The sequence below is a fragment of the Heterodontus francisci genome, chromosome 5 (genome assembly GCF_036365525.1).
Source record: "Heterodontus francisci isolate sHetFra1 chromosome 5, sHetFra1.hap1, whole genome shotgun sequence".
In the NCBI taxonomy this organism is placed as follows: Eukaryota; Metazoa; Chordata; class Chondrichthyes; order Heterodontiformes; family Heterodontidae; genus Heterodontus; species Heterodontus francisci.
This window is the reverse complement of record NC_090375.1, coordinates 159,826,220-159,842,614: the sequence shown is the minus strand read 5'-3', so window position 1 is coordinate 159,842,614 and position 16,395 is coordinate 159,826,220. Positions and strand designations below refer to the sequence as shown.

The 16,395-nt window shown below is 50.9% G+C and overlaps 1 protein-coding gene and 1 non-coding gene across 5 annotated transcripts in view; one reads left to right on the top strand and one right to left on the bottom strand.

Annotated features, from left to right (window-relative positions):
* oxr1a (oxidation resistance 1a) overlaps positions 1-16,395 on the top strand; it is a 761,132-nt gene that overhangs the window by 427,153 nt on the left and 317,584 nt on the right. The gene's annotated exons all lie outside the window — the stretch shown is intronic.
* Positions 4,182-4,285, bottom strand: LOC137370368 (U6 spliceosomal RNA). Its single transcript, XR_010975129.1, has one exon. It is a non-coding gene; the product is annotated as a U6 spliceosomal RNA (small nuclear RNA).

Sequence of the window (16,395 nt, the reverse complement as noted above, 5' to 3'; positions counted from 1 at the left end):
CTAAGACTGCCTTTTTCCACCTCTAGTGTCACCCGACTTTGCCCCCTTTCTCAACTCATCTGCTGCTGAAACCCTCAATCATTTGTTTGTTATCTTTAGACTTGACTATTTCTAAGCACTCCTGCTTGGTTTCCCACATTCTACCCTCCATAAACTTGGGCAGCAGAGTTTTGGCTGACCTTATGTCTTAACTTACACGAAGTCTCATTCTCCTATGATTTACATTGGCACCTGGTAAAGCAACATCATGGTTTTAAAATTCTCATTCTTGTTTTCATATCCCTCCATGACCACACCCCTTCCTATCTCTGTAATCTCCTCCAGCTCTACAACCCCTGAGATATCTGTACTCCTCTAATTCTGGCCTCTTGTGCATCCCTAATTTTAATCATTCCACCATTGGTGGGTATGCCTTCAGTTGCCTAGGCCCCAAGCTCTGGAATACACTAACTACACCTCTCCATCTTGCTTTCCTCCTTTAAGACACTCTTTAAAGTCTATCTCTTTGACCAAGCTTTTGGTCATCTGGCCTAATATCTCCTTTTGTGGCTCAGCATCATAATTTGTTTTATAATGCTCCTGTAAAGTGTTTTGTGATGTTTTATTACATTAAAGGCGCTATATAAATGTAAGCTATTGCTGCTGCTCACAGCCTCTGCTACCTCCAGCCATGTCTGCTTTGTTAGAATGGCCTTTTTCTCCCATCCTCAGGGAAGAGGATTCCTCTCGTGGCCCTCACTGCATCCATCAAGATCTCTGGGGACGAATCTGAGAACCTTCCCACGTTTTGTTTCCATTATCTACCCGTTTGGTTCCTTCCACAACAAGATTTCCTGCAGCCACTCATACTGCTGGCGTCCCTTTAAATCGAGAGCCTTCACGAACATTTCCTCACCTGATCCCGCCGACCTTCCCTGATTGGTCAGGAAATCCAGAAGTGGGAGGCTAAAGCTGTGGATGAGCTAAACAGTCACAGTAAAGCTCACTCCTTCAGCATTCAGGTTCCCGACTTGCTGCAGGTTCTGCCGTTTTGGCTGGGACCTTCAGTTGAAAATTCTGCCCTGAGTATGTCTACTGTTAACTGTGATCTTTAACAGGCAGAATTTATATTATTTTGCCGCTGTATATTGATCACGTTTTTCTGGGGTAGTTTCTACCTGAGTATGTCCACAGAGTAAACCAGATGCAATCAGTACTTTTTAAGAAAATGGAGAATACCACATGGTCCAGGGGGAAGGGTAGAGCTGCATTATCCTATGCCACAATTAAAGACTGAGGCAGGAGTTCCCTTCAGCGATTCCATAGTTATACTGAACTGTGGAGTCAGAGATTCTAGATGGCTTGAAATCACCTGCTAAAGCTATTTTCTCACCTTTTTAGCTGTTTTTAAATATCGGGCTTACATTTTGTGTGCTTCATTAGTAGTTTCATTTGAGCTTGTTTTGACATTATTCTGTGACATGGTACAGCTCACAATAGTTGAAAAAGTGATATTAACTGTTTCTAAGGTGATGGCTCATGAAAGGTGTGGTAGCATTGTGGTTTATGTTACTGGACTAGTAATACAGAGAATACGAGTTTAAATGCCAATATGGCAGTTTCATAATTTGAAATTATTTTTTAAAATCTGGAAATAAGTAGCTGGTACCAGGTATAGTAACCATGAAGAAAACAGACTGTCATTAAAAACCACTGCTTCACTAATGTCCTTTAGGGAAGGAAACTTCCTGACCTTGTGCTGTCTGGCCTATAGTTGTCTCCAGTCTGGCCTTGGAAGGGGACACAGCACAGATTCACCAGAATGATATAGGGGCTTAAAGGGTTAAATATGAGATTAGGTCACAGAAACCTGGCTTGTATTCCCTTGTTGGGGTAATCTAATGGTAAGTGTTTGCTAACGTAAATACAGAGAAACTATTTCCTCCGCAGGATACAATCCAGAACAAGGATGCACAATCTTAAAATTAGAGCTAGGTATACAGGAGTGAAATTAGAAAGCACTTTTTCATACGAAGGTTAGTGGAAACCAGGAATGCGCACATAGAAACTTATGAACAGTCCATTGAGCCTATTCTGCCATTCAGTTAGATTGTGGCTGATCTGTCCTCTATCTGCCTTGGTTCCTTCACTCCTAGCACCTTTCCCTAATGAAAATCTATCAGTCTAGGTTTTGAAATTTTTAATTGACTTAGCACCAACAGCTTTTTGGGGAGAGTGTTCGAAATTCCCACGACCCTTTTGTTGATGAAGTGCTTCCTGACTTGACCTGAAATGGACTAGTTCTAATTTCAGGGTTGTGGCCTCTTGTTCTGGGCTTCCTCATTTGAGGAAATAGCTTTTTTCCTGTCATAGAGAGATACAGCACTGAAACAGGCCCTTCAGCCCACCGAGTCTGAGCCTACCATCAACCACCCACTTATACTAATCCTACATTAATCCCATATTCCCTGCAAACATCCCCACCATTCTCCTACCACCTACCTACACTAGGGGCAATTTACGATGGCCAATTTACCTATCAGCCTGCAAGTCTTTGGCTGTGGCCGGTAACCGGAGCACCCGGCGGAAACCCACACGGTCACATGGAGAACTTGCAAACTCCTCACAGGCAGTACCCGGAACCGAACCCGGGTCGCTGGAGCTGTGAGGCTGCGGTGCTAACCACTGTCAACTCCTTTAAGCATCTTCAACACCTCAGTTAGATCAGCCCTTAATCTTCTATAGTCAAGGGAATGCAAGCCTAATCGATGCACCCTGTCCTTTATAATTTAACCCTTTCAGCCCAGGTATTATATCCCATAACAGTCAGTATATCCTTTTTGAGGTGTGCTGCCCAGATACAACTACAGATGAACAGCATGTGGTGTTCAAAAAAGAAAGGCTTGCACTTATATAGTGCTTTTCGTGATCACTGGACGTCTCAGTGACAAGGGGACTTAACTGTAAAATCAGAGCCAGGTCATTCGGAGAGAAATTAGGAAACACTTCATGCAAAGGCTGGTCGAAGTGTAGAATTCTCTCCCACAAAACACAGTAGATGCTAGCTCAATTAACAATTTTAAATTCGAGATTGCCAATCAGTGACATTGTGGTTGATCTCTATCCTAACTCCATCAATCTGGCTCCATAACACTTAATAGACCCTTGGCTATCAAAACTCTTATTGATCTCAAATTTTTTGAACACCACATGCTGTTCATCTGTAGTTTTATCTGTGAATAGTTTTGTCCAGCCTAATTCTGTCTCATTTGCGACTCGCCCTTCTCTCTGACAAACCTAATGTTGGATTCAGTCATGTTATGGTCACTGTTGGCGAGGTGACCATCGTTATTAATTTAATTTAGGTTCATTATTGATCGTGCAATCTAATAGGGTCTGTTCACTTCTCGGTTCAAAAATATGTTGCTCCAGAAAGCTGTCTCAAATGCCCTCAAGAAATTCACCGTCAGTAGGCTTTGTTTGGTGGATCTGTTGAAATTTTCAGCAATGAGATTGCTAGATGTTTGTTAGGTAAGGATGTATAGGGATAGGGATCCAAGCTGGATAAATGGAGTTGAGGTACAGATCAGCTATGATCCGATTGAATGGCAGAATTGTCCACTCCTATTATGTCGATACTGTGGCTCTTCACTGCACTCTGAAGAGGTCTAGCAAGTCACTCAGTTGCATCGCTACCTTCAAAGGAAAGCTAAGGCCACAATAAATGCCAGTGATGCCCACATCCCAAAAAACAAGTAAACCCCTGATTTAGGAATAATTCTTCATTGAAATTCGCCTTTCACCTTTTGCATTAATAATGATAGTGATATATTCCTTTTTTATTAAGAAAAGGACAAACTGTTTTTATTTCACTTATTTTAAAGTGTGTAATATGTATACGTTTTGGGTTTTTTTAAGATGAAAGCATGTGTGCCAGAGAATTCAATACTTTCCACTTTTGCGCCAAGTGCTTTCAAAGCCAGGAATGACTTGGAAAATGCACAGTAAAGCTTCATTTAATGTCCCTCGGCTTCCAACCGCAGAAGAGAATTCTTTTTTTTTTGTGTTTCTCTTCCCACACTAGCCAAATAGTTGGCAGTTTCATATCATGAGTAGTCTCAACTCTGGCTCAAGTGCCTGAATTGGGGTGTATTCATAATGGTAGCATGAGTACTAAGTGGTTTGCTTCATTTTGATGCTGTAGTTTTTGTTAATGCTTCATGAATTTGCTTATCATCCTTGCACAGGGGCCATGATAATCTTCTCTGTATTGTTATGAGACTGCTTCCATTTCTTTTGTAAAATATCTCTGAAGGAACTTACAGTTGAAGTATGGACATTGAATCATATGGAGATTGCTGAACTTTGTGGTTTAAAAAAACAAAAGGGAAGGGCAACAGAAGTTTGACTGGTTGGCAGGTCTTACTGGAAAGCATTTGTTTGCAAATAACCCAGCAAGGGGTTTGTGCTCGTGACTCTGAAAGGATGTTTACAAGGAACTGACAGGCCAGGATTTATGGGTGTCAGAGGACTTGTTTCTGGAAAAACGTGGTTTCATTTTGAATTGTTAAAGCCAGTTGGTTTGGCTAAAAACAAAAGGAAGGAATTGTTGTGTGCCAGCCAGGAGAAGACAGCTGAATTCTTTGTCTCTTTGAAGATTCCCTGCATTTTTAAAGAATTTCTGCATCAAGTTGCACTGTTACCTCCTGTATTTGAAGAAATCCTGCATGTTTGCAGAAACCTTGCATCTTTGAAGGAGCTTTGCATTGAATGTGTGAGATTTGAAAACTTTGCTGCACACCTGATGTAAGACCTATGTGAAACATTCTGTGCTGAATCTCTTTGAAAGCCTACTCAAGCAGATCATCATGATCGACTGGGAAGAACTGTTCTCGGAAGATTCCATTGACGGGTATCTATTCGCCTTTGGGACACCTCACCAAAACAAAGGACGTCCATACCTTCTAAATTTTTATTCGTTGGTTAGCACCGCAGCTCCAGCGACCCGGGTTCAATTCTGGGTACTGCCTGTGTGGAGTTTGCAAGTTCTCCCTGTGACCGCGTGGGTTTCCTCCGGGTGCTCCGGTTTCCTCCCACATGCCAAAGACTTGCAGGCTGATAGGTAAATTGGTCATTGTAAATTGCCCCTAGTATAGGTAGGTGGTAGGGGAATTGAGGGAAGGTGGGGATGTGGTAGGAATATGGGATTAGTGTAGGATTAGTATGAATGGGTGGTTGATGGTCGGCACAGACTCGGTGGGCTGAAGGGCCTGATGCCGTGCTGTATCTCGAAATAAATAAAAAATAAAAATGTCTCTGCAACAGCTGTAAACAAAAATCCCTTTTTTCCCGGTTAACCGATTGTGTATGTTTGTATGTGTGCGTGAGGGTTAGGATAAAATAAAGGGCTTTACTATTTCCATCTGTGTGTATGTTTGACTTCATTATTGGTTAAGACTTGGTTTATAATAAATTGATAATTTGGTTGTTTATTTTTCCCCCAGATTAAAGCACACTAACCAGGTCTCTTTTTGATAGAGTATTTGATTGACAGTTTCAATAAGTGGGAAATTTTAAATATATGTTGTGACCTGTGGAGAAGTGGGACTGAATTAAGAGTGCACTCCTTCCTCCTCGGTCATAACCGTATCGTTCTAATTTTGGGATATATGCTGCATGAGTGGAGCCTGAAACAGGAGTCAGGGCTTGATCTGACATTGGAATGGAGAGAGAGAGGAGAGAGAAGCACAGACTGAGAGAGAGAGAGAAGCACAGACTGAGAGAGAGAGAGAGAAGCACAGACTGAGAGAGAGAGAGAGAAGCACAGACTGAGAGAGAGAGAGAGAAGCACAGACTGAGAGAGAGAGAGAGAAGCACAGACTGAGAGAGAGAGAGAGAAGCACAGACTGAGAGAGAGAGAGAGAAGCACAGACTGAGAGAGAGAGAGAAGCACAGACTGAGAGAGAGAGAGAAGCACAGACTGAGAGAGAGAGAGAAGCACAGACTGAGAGAGAGAGAGAGAGAAGCACAGACAGAGAGAGAGAGAGAGAGAAGCACAGACAGAGAGAGAGAGAGAGAAGCACAGACAGAGAGAGAGAGAGAGAAGCACAGACAGAGAGAGAGAGAGAAGCACAGACAGAGAGAGAGAGAGAAGCACAGACTGAGAGAGAGAGAGAGAGAAGCACAGACTGAGAGAGAGAGAGAGAGAAGCACAGACTGAGAGAGAGAGAGAGAGAAGCACAGACTGAGAGAGAGAGAGAGAGAAGCACAGACTGAGAGAGAGAGAGAAGCACAGACTGGGTGAGAGAGAGAGAAGCACAGACTTGGGGGAGAGAGAGAGAGGAACACAGACTGAGGGACGGGGAGGGTGAGAGAGAGAGAAGCACAGACTTGGGGGAGAGAGAGAGAGGAACACAGACTGAGGGACGGGGAGAGAGAGAGAGAGAAACACAGACTGGGGTGGGGAGAGAGAGAGTAACACAGACTGGGGGGGGGGAAGAGAGAGAGAGGAACACAGACTGAGGGGGGGAGAGAGAGAGAGGAACACAGACTGGGGGGGCGGAGAGAGAGAGGAACACAGACTGGGGTGGGGAGAGAGAGAGTAACAGACTGAGGGGGGGGGAGAGAGAGAGAGGAACACAGACTGAGGGGGGGGGGAAGAGAGAGAGGAACACAGACTGGGGGTGGGGGGGAGAGAGAGAAACACAGATGGGGGTGGGGGGGTGGAGAGAGAGAGAGAAAAACACAGACTGAGGGGAGAGAGAAACACACACTTGAAGGTAGAGAAAGAGAGAGGAACACACACTTGGGGGGGTTGGGGGGGAGAGAGAGAGAGAAACACAGACTGGGGTGAGAGGGAAACGGAGAGAGAGATACAGAGAGAGGGAGAGAGAAACACAGATTGGGGGGAGAGAGAGAGAGCAAGCAGAACAGAGACTGGGGGGAGGGCGCGGGCAGAACAGAGACTGAGGGGAGAGAGAGAGTAGAACACAGACTGGGGGGAGAGAGCGAGCAGAACACAGACTGGGGGGAGAGAGAGACAAGCACAGGCTGGGGGGAGAGAGATAGAAGCACAGACTGGGAGGAGAGAGAGAGAAGCACAGACTGGGAGGAGAGAGAGAGAAGCACAGACTGGGAGGAGAGAGAGAGAAGCGCAGACTGGGAGGAGAGAGAGAGAGAGAAGCACAGACTGGAGAGAGATAGAAAAGTACAGACGAAAGAGTGGAGAGAGGGAAAAGCACAGGTGAGAAAGAAGGGAGAGCGAGAGAGAGAAGCAGAGAGGAGAGAGAGAAGCAGAGAGGAGAGAGAGAAGCAGAGAGGAGAGAGAGAAGCAGAGAGGAGAGAGAGAAGCAGAGAGGAGAGAGAGAAGCAGAGAGGAGAGAGAGAAGCAGAGAGGAGAGAGAGAAGCAGAGAGGAGAGAGAGAAGCAGAGAGGAGAGAGAGAAGCAGAGAGGAGAGAGAGAAGCAGAGAGGAGAGAGAGAAGCAGAGAGGAGAGAGAGAAGCAGAGAGGAGAGAGAGAAGCAGAGAGGAGAGAGAGGAGCAGAGAGGAGAGAGAGAGAAGTACTGATGAAAGAGAGGGAGAAGCACAGAGGGAGGAGAGAGAGGGAGAAGCACAGAGGAGAGAGAGAGAGAGAAGCACAGAGGAGAGAGAGAGAGAAGCACAGAGGAGAGAGAGAGTGAGAGAGAAGCACAGAGGGGAGAGAGAGAGGGCGAAGCACAGAGGGGAGAGAGAGAGGGCGAAGCACAGAGGGGAGAGAGAGAGGGAGAAGCACAGAGGGGAGAGAGAGAGAGAGAGAAGCACAGAGGGGAGAGAGAGAGAGAGGGAGAAGCACAGAGGGGAGAGAGAGAGAGGGAGAAGCACAGAGGGGAGAGAGAGAGAGAGAGAAGCACAGAGGGGAGAGAGAGAGAGAGAGAAGCACAGAGGAGAGCGAGAAGCACAGAGGAGCGAGAGAGAGAGAGAGAAGCACAGAGGTGCGAGAGAGAGAGAAGCACAGAGGTGCGAGAGAGAGAGAAGCACAGAGGTGCGAGAGAGAGAGAAGCACAGAGGTGCGAGAGAGAGAGAAGCACAGAGGAGAGAGAGAAGCACAGAGGAGAGAGAGAAGCACAGAGGAGCGAGAGAGAGAGAAGCACAGAGGAGAGAGGGAGAGGGAAGTACTGATGAAAGAGAGGGAGAAGCACAGAGGGAGGAGAGAGAGGGAGAAGCACAGAGGAGAGAGAGAGAGAGAAGCACAGAGGAGAGAGAGAGAGAGAAGCACAGAGGAGAGAGAGAGAGAGAAGCAGAGAGGAGAGAGAGAGAAAGAAGCAGAGAGGAGAGAGAGAGAGAAGCAGAGAGGAGAGAGAGAGAGAAGCAGAGAGGAGAGAGAGAGAAGCACAGAGGAGCGAGAGAGAGAGAGCGAAGCACAGGAGTGAGAGAGTAGCAAAATGGAGCGAGAGAGAGAATCACAGAGGAGAGTGAGGGAGAAGCACAGAGGGGAGAGAGAGAGGGAGAAGCACAGAGGGGAGAGAGAGAGGGAGAAGCACAGAGGGGAGAGAGAGACGGAGAAGCACAGAGGGGAGAGAGAGAGGGAGTTGCACAGAGGGGAGAGAGAGAGAGAAGCGCAGAGGAGAGAGAGAGAGAGAAGCACAGAGGAGAGCGAGAAGCACAGAGGATCGAGAGAGAGAGAGAGAAGCACAGAGGAGCGAGAGAGAGAAGCACAGAGGTGCGAGAGAGGGAGAAGCACAGAGGGGAGAGAGAGAGGGAGAAGCACAGAGGGGAGAGAGAGAGGGAGAAGCACAGAGGGGAGAGAGAGAGGGAGAAGCACAGAGGGGAGAGAGAGAGGGAGAAGCACAGAGGGGAGAGAGAGAGGGAGTTGCACAGAGGGGAGAGAGAGAAGCACAGAGGAGCGAGAGAGAGTGAGAGAGAAGCACAGAGGGGAGAGAGAGAGAGAGAAGCACAGAGGAGCGAGAGAGAGAGAGAAGCACAGAGGAGCGAGAGAGGGAGAGAAGCACAGAGGAGCGAGAGAGGGAGAGAAGCACAGAGGAGCGAGAGAGGGAGAGAAGCACAGAGGAGCGAGAGAGGGAGAGAAGCACAGAGGAGCGAGAGAGGGAGAGAAGCACAGAGGAGCGAGAGAGAGAGAGAAGCACAGAGGAGAGAGAGAGAGAGAAGCACAGAGGAGAGAGAGAGAGAGAAGCGCAGAGGAGAGAGAGAGAGAGAAGCACAGAGGAGAGCGAGAAGCACAGAGGAGCGAGAGAGAGAGAGAGAAGCACAGAGGAGCGAGAGAGAGAAGCACAGAGGTGCGAGAGAGAGAGAAGCACAGAGGTGCGAGAGAGAGAGAAGCACAGAGGAGAGAGAGAAGCACAGAGGAGAGAGAGAAGCACAGAGGAGCGAGAGAGAGAGAAGCACAGAGGAGAGAGAGAGAGGGAAGTACTGATGAAAGAGAGGGAGAAGCACAGAGGGAGGAGAGAGAGAGGGAGAAGCACAGAGGAGAGAGAGAGGGAGAAGCAGAGAGGAGAGAGAGAGAGAGAGAAGCAGAGAGGAGAGAGAGAGAGAGAGAAGCAGAGAGGAGAGAGAGAGAGAGAAGCAGAGAGGAGAGAGAGAGAAGCACAGAGGAGCGAGAGAGAGAGAGCGAAGCACAGGAGTGAGAGAGTAGCAAAATGGAGCGAGAGAGAGAAGCACAGAGGAGAGTGAGGGAGAAGCACAGAGGGGAGAGAGAGAGGGAGAAGCACAGAGGGGAGAGAGAGAGGGAGAAGCACAGAGGGGAGAGAGAGAGGTAGTTGCACAGAGGAGAGAGAGAGAGAAGCACAGAGGGGAGAGAGAGAGAGAAGCACAGAGGGGAGAGAGAGAGAGAAGCACAGAGGGGGGAGAGAGAGAGAAGCACAGAGGGGAGAGAGAGAGAGAAGCACAGAGGAGAGAGAGAGAAGCACAGAGGAGAGAGAGAGAAGCACAGAGGAGAGAGAGAGAAGCACAGAGGGGAGAGAGAGAGAAGCACAGAGGAGAGAGAGAGAGTGAGAGAGAAGCACAGAGGAGAGAGAGAGAAGCACAGAGGAGCGAGAGAGAGAGAGAGAAGCACAGAGGAGTGAGAGAGAAGCACAGAGGAGTGAGAGAGAAGCACAGAGGAGTGAGAGAGAAGCACAGAGGAGTGAGAGAGAAGCACAGAGGAGAGAGAGAGAGAGAAGCACAGAGGAGCGAGAGAGAGAGAGAGAGAGACACAGAGGAGCGAGAGCGAGAGAGAAGCACAGAGGAGAGCGAGAGAGAAGCACAGAGGAGCGAGCGAGAGAGAAGCACAGAGGAGCGAGCGAGAGAGAAGCACAGAGGAGCGAGAGAGAGAGAAGCACAGAGGAGCGAGAGAGAGAGAAGCACAGAGGAGCGAGAGAGAAGCACAGAGGAGCGAGAGAGAGAGAAGCACAGAGGAGCGAGAGAGAGAGAGAAGCACAGAGGAGCGAGAGAGAGAGAGAAGCACAGAGGAGCGAGAGAGAGAGAGAAGCACAGAGGAGCGAGAGAGAGAGAGAAGCACAGAGGAGCGAGAGAGAGAGAGAAGCACAGAGGAGCGAGAGAGAGAGAGAAGCACAGAGGAGCGAGAGAGAGAGAGAAGCACAGAGGAGCGAGAGAGAGAGAGAAGCACAGAGGAGCGAGAGAGAGAGAGAAGCACAGAGGAGCGAGAGAGAGAGAGAAGCACAGAGGAGCGAGAGAGAGAGAGAAGCACAGAGGAGCGAGAGAGAGAGAGAAGCACAGAGGAGCGAGAGAGAGAGAGAAGCACAGAGGAGCGAGAGAGAGAGAGAAGCACAGAGGAGCGAGAGAGAGAGAGAAGCACAGAGGAGCGAGAGAGAGAGAGAAGCACAGAGGAGCGAGAGAGAGAGAGAAGCACAGAGGAGCGAGAGAGAGAGAGAAGCACAGAGGAGCGAGAGAGAGAGAAGCACAGAGGAGCGAGAGAGAGAGAGAAGCACAGAGGAGCGAGAGAGAGAGAGAAGCACAGAGGAGCGAGAGAGAGAGAGAAGCACAGAGGAGCGAGAGAGAGAGAGAAGCACAGAGGAGCGAGAGAGAGAGAGAAGCACAGAGGAGCGAGAGAGAGAGAGAAGCACAGAGGAGCGAGAGAGAGAGAGAAGCACAGAGGAGCGAGAGAGAGAGAGAAGCACAGAGGAGCGAGAGAGAGAGAGAAGCACAGAGGAGCGAGAGAGAGAGAGAAGCACAGAGGAGCGAGAGAGAGAGAGAAGCACAGAGGAGCGAGAGAGAGAGAGAAGCACAGAGGAGCGAGAGAGAGAGAGAAGCACAGAGGAGCGAGAGAGAGAGAGAAGCACAGAGGAGCGAGAGAGAGAGAGAAGCACAGAGGAGCGAGAGAGAGAGAGAAGCACAGAGGAGCGAGAGAGAGAGAGAAGCACAGAGGAGCGAGAGAGAGAGAGAAGCACAGAGGAGCGAGAGAGAGAGAGAGAAGCACAGAGGAGCGAGAGAGAGAGAGAAGCACAGAGGAGCGAGAGAGAGAGAGAAGCACAGAGGAGCGAGAGAGAGAGAGAAGCACAGAGGAGCGAGAGAGAGAGAGAAGCACAGAGGAGCGAGAGAGAGAGAGAAGCACAGAGGAGCGAGAGAGAGAGAGAAGCACAGAGGAGCGAGAGAGAGAGAGAAGCACAGAGGAGCGAGAGAGAGAGAGAAGCACAGAGGAGCGAGAGAGAGAGAAGCACAGAGGAGCGAGAGAGAGAGAGAAGCACAGAGGAGCGAGAGAGAGAGAGAAGCACAGAGGAGCGAGAGAGAGAGAGAAGCACAGAGGAGCGAGAGAGAGAGAGAAGCACAGAGGAGCGAGAGAGAGCGAGAAGCACAGAGGAGCGAGAGAGAGAGCGAGAAGCACAGAGGAGCGAGAGAGAGAGCGAGAAGCACAGAGGAGCGAGAGAGAGAGCGAGATGCACAGAGGAGCGAGAGAGAGAGCGAGAAGCACAGAGGAGCGAGAGAGAGAGCGAGAAGCACAGAGGAGCGAGAGAGAGAGCGAGAAGCACAGAGGAGCGAGAGAGAGAGCGAGAAGCACAGAGGAGCGAGAGAGAGAGCGAGAAGCACAGAGGAGCGAGAGAGAGAGAGAGAAGCACAGAGGAGCGAGAGAGAGAGCGAGAAGCACAGAGGAGCGAGAGAGAGAGCGAGATGCACAGAGGAGCGAGAGAGAGAGCGAGAAGCACAGAGGAGCGAGAGAGAGAGCGAGAAGCACAGAGGAGCGAGAGAGAGAGCGAGAAGCACAGAGGAGCGAGAGAGAGAGCGAGAAGCACAGAGGAGCGAGAGAGAGAGCGAGAAGCACAGAGGAGCGAGAGAGAGAGAGAGAAGCACAGAGGAGCGAGAGAGAGAAGCACAGAGGAGCGAGAGAGAGAGATGCACAGAGGAGCAAGAGAGAGAGAGAAGCACAGAGGGAGGAGAGAGAGGGAAGCACAGAGGGAGGAGAGAGAGGGAGAAGCACAGAGGAGAGAGAGAGAGGGAAGCACAGAGGAGAGAGAGAGAGGGAAGCACAGAGGAGAGAGAGAGAGGGAAGCACAGAGGAGAGAGAGAGAGGGAAGCACAGAGGAGAGAGAGAGCGAGAAGCACAGAGGAGCGAGAGAGAGAGCGAGAAGCACAGAGGAGCGAGAGAGAGAGAGAGAAGCACAGAGGAGCGAGAGAGAGAGATGCACAGAGGAGCAAGAGAGAGAGAGAAGCACAGAGGGAGGAGAGAGAGAGAAGCACAGAGGGAGGAGAGAGAGGGAAGCACAGAGGGAGGAGAGAGAGGGAGAAGCACAGAGGAGAGAGAGAGAGAGAAGCACAGAGGAGAGAGAGAGAGGGAAGCACAGAGGAGAGAGAGAGAGGGAAGCACAGAGGAGAGAGAGAGCGAGAAGCACAGAGGAGCGAGAGAGAGAGCGAGAAGCACAGAGGAGCGAGAGAGAGAGCGAGAAGCACAGAGGAGCGAGAGAGAGCGAGAAGCACAGAGGAGCGAGAGAGACAGCGAGAAGCACAGAGGAGCGAGAGAGAGAAGCACAGAGGAGCGAGAGAGAGAAGCACAGAGGAGCGAGAGAGAGAAGCACAGAGGAGCGAGAGAGAGAAGCACAGAGGAGCGAGAGAGAGAGATGCACAGAGGAGCAAGAGAGAGAGGGAAGCACAGAGGGAGGAGAGAGAGGGAGAAGCACAGAGGAGAGAGAGAGAGAGAAGCACAGAGGAGAGAGAGAGAGGGAAGCACAGAGGAGAGAGAGAGAGGGAAGCACAGAGGAGAGAGAGAGAGAGAAGCAGAGAGGAGAGAGAGAGAGAGAAGCACAGAGAGGAGAGAGAGAGAAGCACAGAGGAGCGAGAGAGAGAGAGCGAAGCACAGGAGTGAGAGAGTAGCAAAATGGAGCGAGAGAGAGAAGCACAGAGGAGCGAGAGAGTGAGAGAGAAGCACAGAGGGGAGCGAGAGAGAGAGAAGCACAGAGGGGAGCGAGAGAGAGAGAAGCACAGAGGGGAGAGAGAGAGGGAGAAGCACAGAGGGGAGAGAGAGAGGGAGAAGCACAGAGGAGCGAGAGAGAGAAGCACAGAGGAGCGAGAGAGAGAAGCACAGAGGAGCGAGAGAGAGAGATGCACAGAGGAGCAAGAGAGAGAGAGAAGCACAGAGGGAGGAGAGAGAGGGAAGCACAGAGGGAGGAGAGAGAGGGAGAAGCACAGAGGAGAGAGAGAGAGAGAGAAGCACAGAGGAGAGAGAGAGAGGGAAGCACAGAGGAGAGAGAGAGAGGGAAGCACAGAGGAGAGAGAGAGAGGGAAGCACAGAGGAGAGAGAGAGCGAGAAGCACAGAGGAGCGAGAGAGAGAGCGAGAAGCACAGAGGAGCGAGAGAGAGAGAGAGAGAAGCACAGAGGAGCGAGAGAGAGAGATGCACAGAGGAGCAAGAGAGAGAGAGAAGCACAGAGGGAGGAGAGAGAGGGAAGCACAGAGGGAGGAGAGAGAGGGAGAAGCACAGAGGAGAGAGAGAGAGAGAAGCACAGAGGAGAGAGAGAGAGGGAAGCACAGAGGAGAGAGAGAGAGGGAAGCACAGAGGAGAGAGAGAGAGAGAAGCACAGAGGAGCGAGAGAGAGAGCGAGAAGCACAGAGGAGCGAGAGAGAGAGCGAGAAGCACAGAGGAGCGAGAGAGAGAGCGAGAAGCACAGAGGAGCGAGAGAGAGAGCGAGAAGCACAGAGGAGCGAGAGAGAGCGAGAAGCACAGAGGAGCGAGAGAGACAGCGAGAAGCACAGAGGAGCGAGAGAGAGAAGCACAGAGGAGCGAGAGAGAGAAGCACAGAGGAGCGAGAGAGAGAGATGCACAGAGGAGCAAGAGAGAGAGGGAAGCACAGAGGGAGGAGAGAGAGGGAGAAGCACAGAGGAGAGAGAGAGAGAGAAGCACAGAGGAGAGAGAGAGAGGGAAGCACAGAGGAGAGAGAGAGAGGGAAGCACAGAGGAGAGAGAGAGAGGGAAGCACAGAGGAGAGAGAGAGAGAGAAGCAGAGAGGAGAGAGAGAGAGAGAAGCACAGAGAGGAGAGAGAGAGAAGCACAGAGGAGCGAGAGAGAGAGAGCGAAGCACAAGAGTGAGAGAGTAGCAAAATGGAGCGAGAGAGAGAAGCACAGAGGAGCGAGAGAGTGAGAGAGAAGCACAGAGGAGCGAGAGAGTGAGAGAGAAGCACAGAGGGGAGAGAGAGAGGGAGAAGCACAGAGGGGAGAGAGAGAGGGAGAAGCACAGAGGGGAGAGAGAGAGGGAGAAGCACAGAGGGGAGAGAGAGAGGGAGAAGCACAGAGGGGAGAGAGAGAGGGAGAAGCACAGAGGGGAGAGAGAGAGGGAGAAGCACAGAGGGGAGAGAGAGAGGGAGAAGCACAGAGGGGAGAGAGAGAGGGAGAAGCACAGAGGGGAGAGAGAGAGGGAGAAGCACAGAGGGGAGAGAGAGAGGGAGAAGCACAGAGGGGAGAGAGAGAGGGCGAGAAGCACAGAGGGGAGAGAGAGAGAGCGAGAAGCACAGAGGGGAGAGAGAGAGAAGCACAGAGGGGAGAGAGCGAGAAGCACAGAGGGGAGAGAGCGAGAAGCACAGAGGGGAGAGAGCGAGAAGCACAGAGGGGAGAGAGCGAGAAGCACAGAGGGGAGAGAGCGAGAAGCACAGAGGGGAGAGAGCGAGAAGCACAGAGGGGAGAGAGCGAGAAGCACAGAGGGGAGAGAGCGAGAAGCACAGAGGGGAGAGAGCGAGAAGCACAGAGGGGAGAGAGCGAGAAGCACAGAGGGGAGAGAGCGAGAAGCACAGAGGGGAGAGAGCGAGAAGCACAGAGGGGAGAGAGCGAGAAGCACAGAGGGGAGAGAGCGAGAAGCACAGAGGGGAGAGAGAGAGAAGCACAGAGGGGAGAGAGAGAGAAGCACAGAGGGGAGAGAGAGAGAAGCACAGAGGGGAGAGGGAGAGAAGCACAGAGGAGAGAGGGAGAGTGAGAGAGAAGCACAGAGGAGCGGGAGAGGAGCACAGAGGAGCGAGAGAGAGAGGAGCACAGAGGAGCGAGAGAGAAGCACAGAGGAGAGCGAGAGAGAGAGAAGCACAGAGGAGAGCGAGAGAGAGAGAAGCACAGAGGAGAGCGAGAGGGAGAGAAGCACAGAGGAGAGCGAGAGGGAGAGAAGCACAGAGGAGAGCGAGAGGGAGAGAAGCACAGAGGGGCGAGAGGGAGAGAAGCACAGAGGAGCGAGAGAGAGAGAGAAGCACAGAGGAGCAAGAGAGAGAGAGAGAGAAGCACAGGAGAGAGACAGACGCACAGAGGAGAGAGAGAGGAGCAAGAGAGAGAGAGAGAAGCACAGAGGAGAGAGAGAGAGAGAGAGAGAGAAGCACAGAGGAGAGCGAGAAGCACAGAGGAGCGAGAGAGAGAGAGAGAAGCACAGAGGAGCGAGAGAGAGAAGCACAGAGGTGCGAGAGAGAGAGAAGCACAGAGGAGAGAGAGAAGCACAGAGGAGCGAAAGAGAAAGAAGCACAGAGGAGCGAGAGAGAGAGAGAGAAGTACTGATGAAAGAGAGGGAGAAGCACAGAGGGAGGAGAGAGAGGGAGAAGCACAGAGGAGAGAGAGAGCGAAGCACAGAGGAGAGAGAGAGAGAGAGAGAGAAGCAGAGAGGAGAGAGAGAGAGAGGAGAGAGAGAGAGAAGCACAGAGGAGCGAGAGAGAGAGAGCGAAGCACAGGAGTGAGAGAGTAGCAAAATGGAGCGAGAGAGAGAAGCACAGAGGAGAGAGAGAGTGAGAGAGAAGCACAGAGAGGAGAGAGAGAGAGAAGCACAGAGAGGAGAGAGAGAGAGAAGCACAGAGAGGAGAGAGAGAGAGAAGCACAGAGGAGCGAGAGAGAGAGAGAAGCACAGAGGAGCGAGAGAGAGAGAGAAGCACAGAGGAGCGAGAGAGAGAGAGAAGCACAGAGGAGCGAGAGAGAGAGAGAAGCACAGAGGAGCGAGAGAGAGAGAAGCACAGAGGAGCGAGAGAGAGAGAGAAG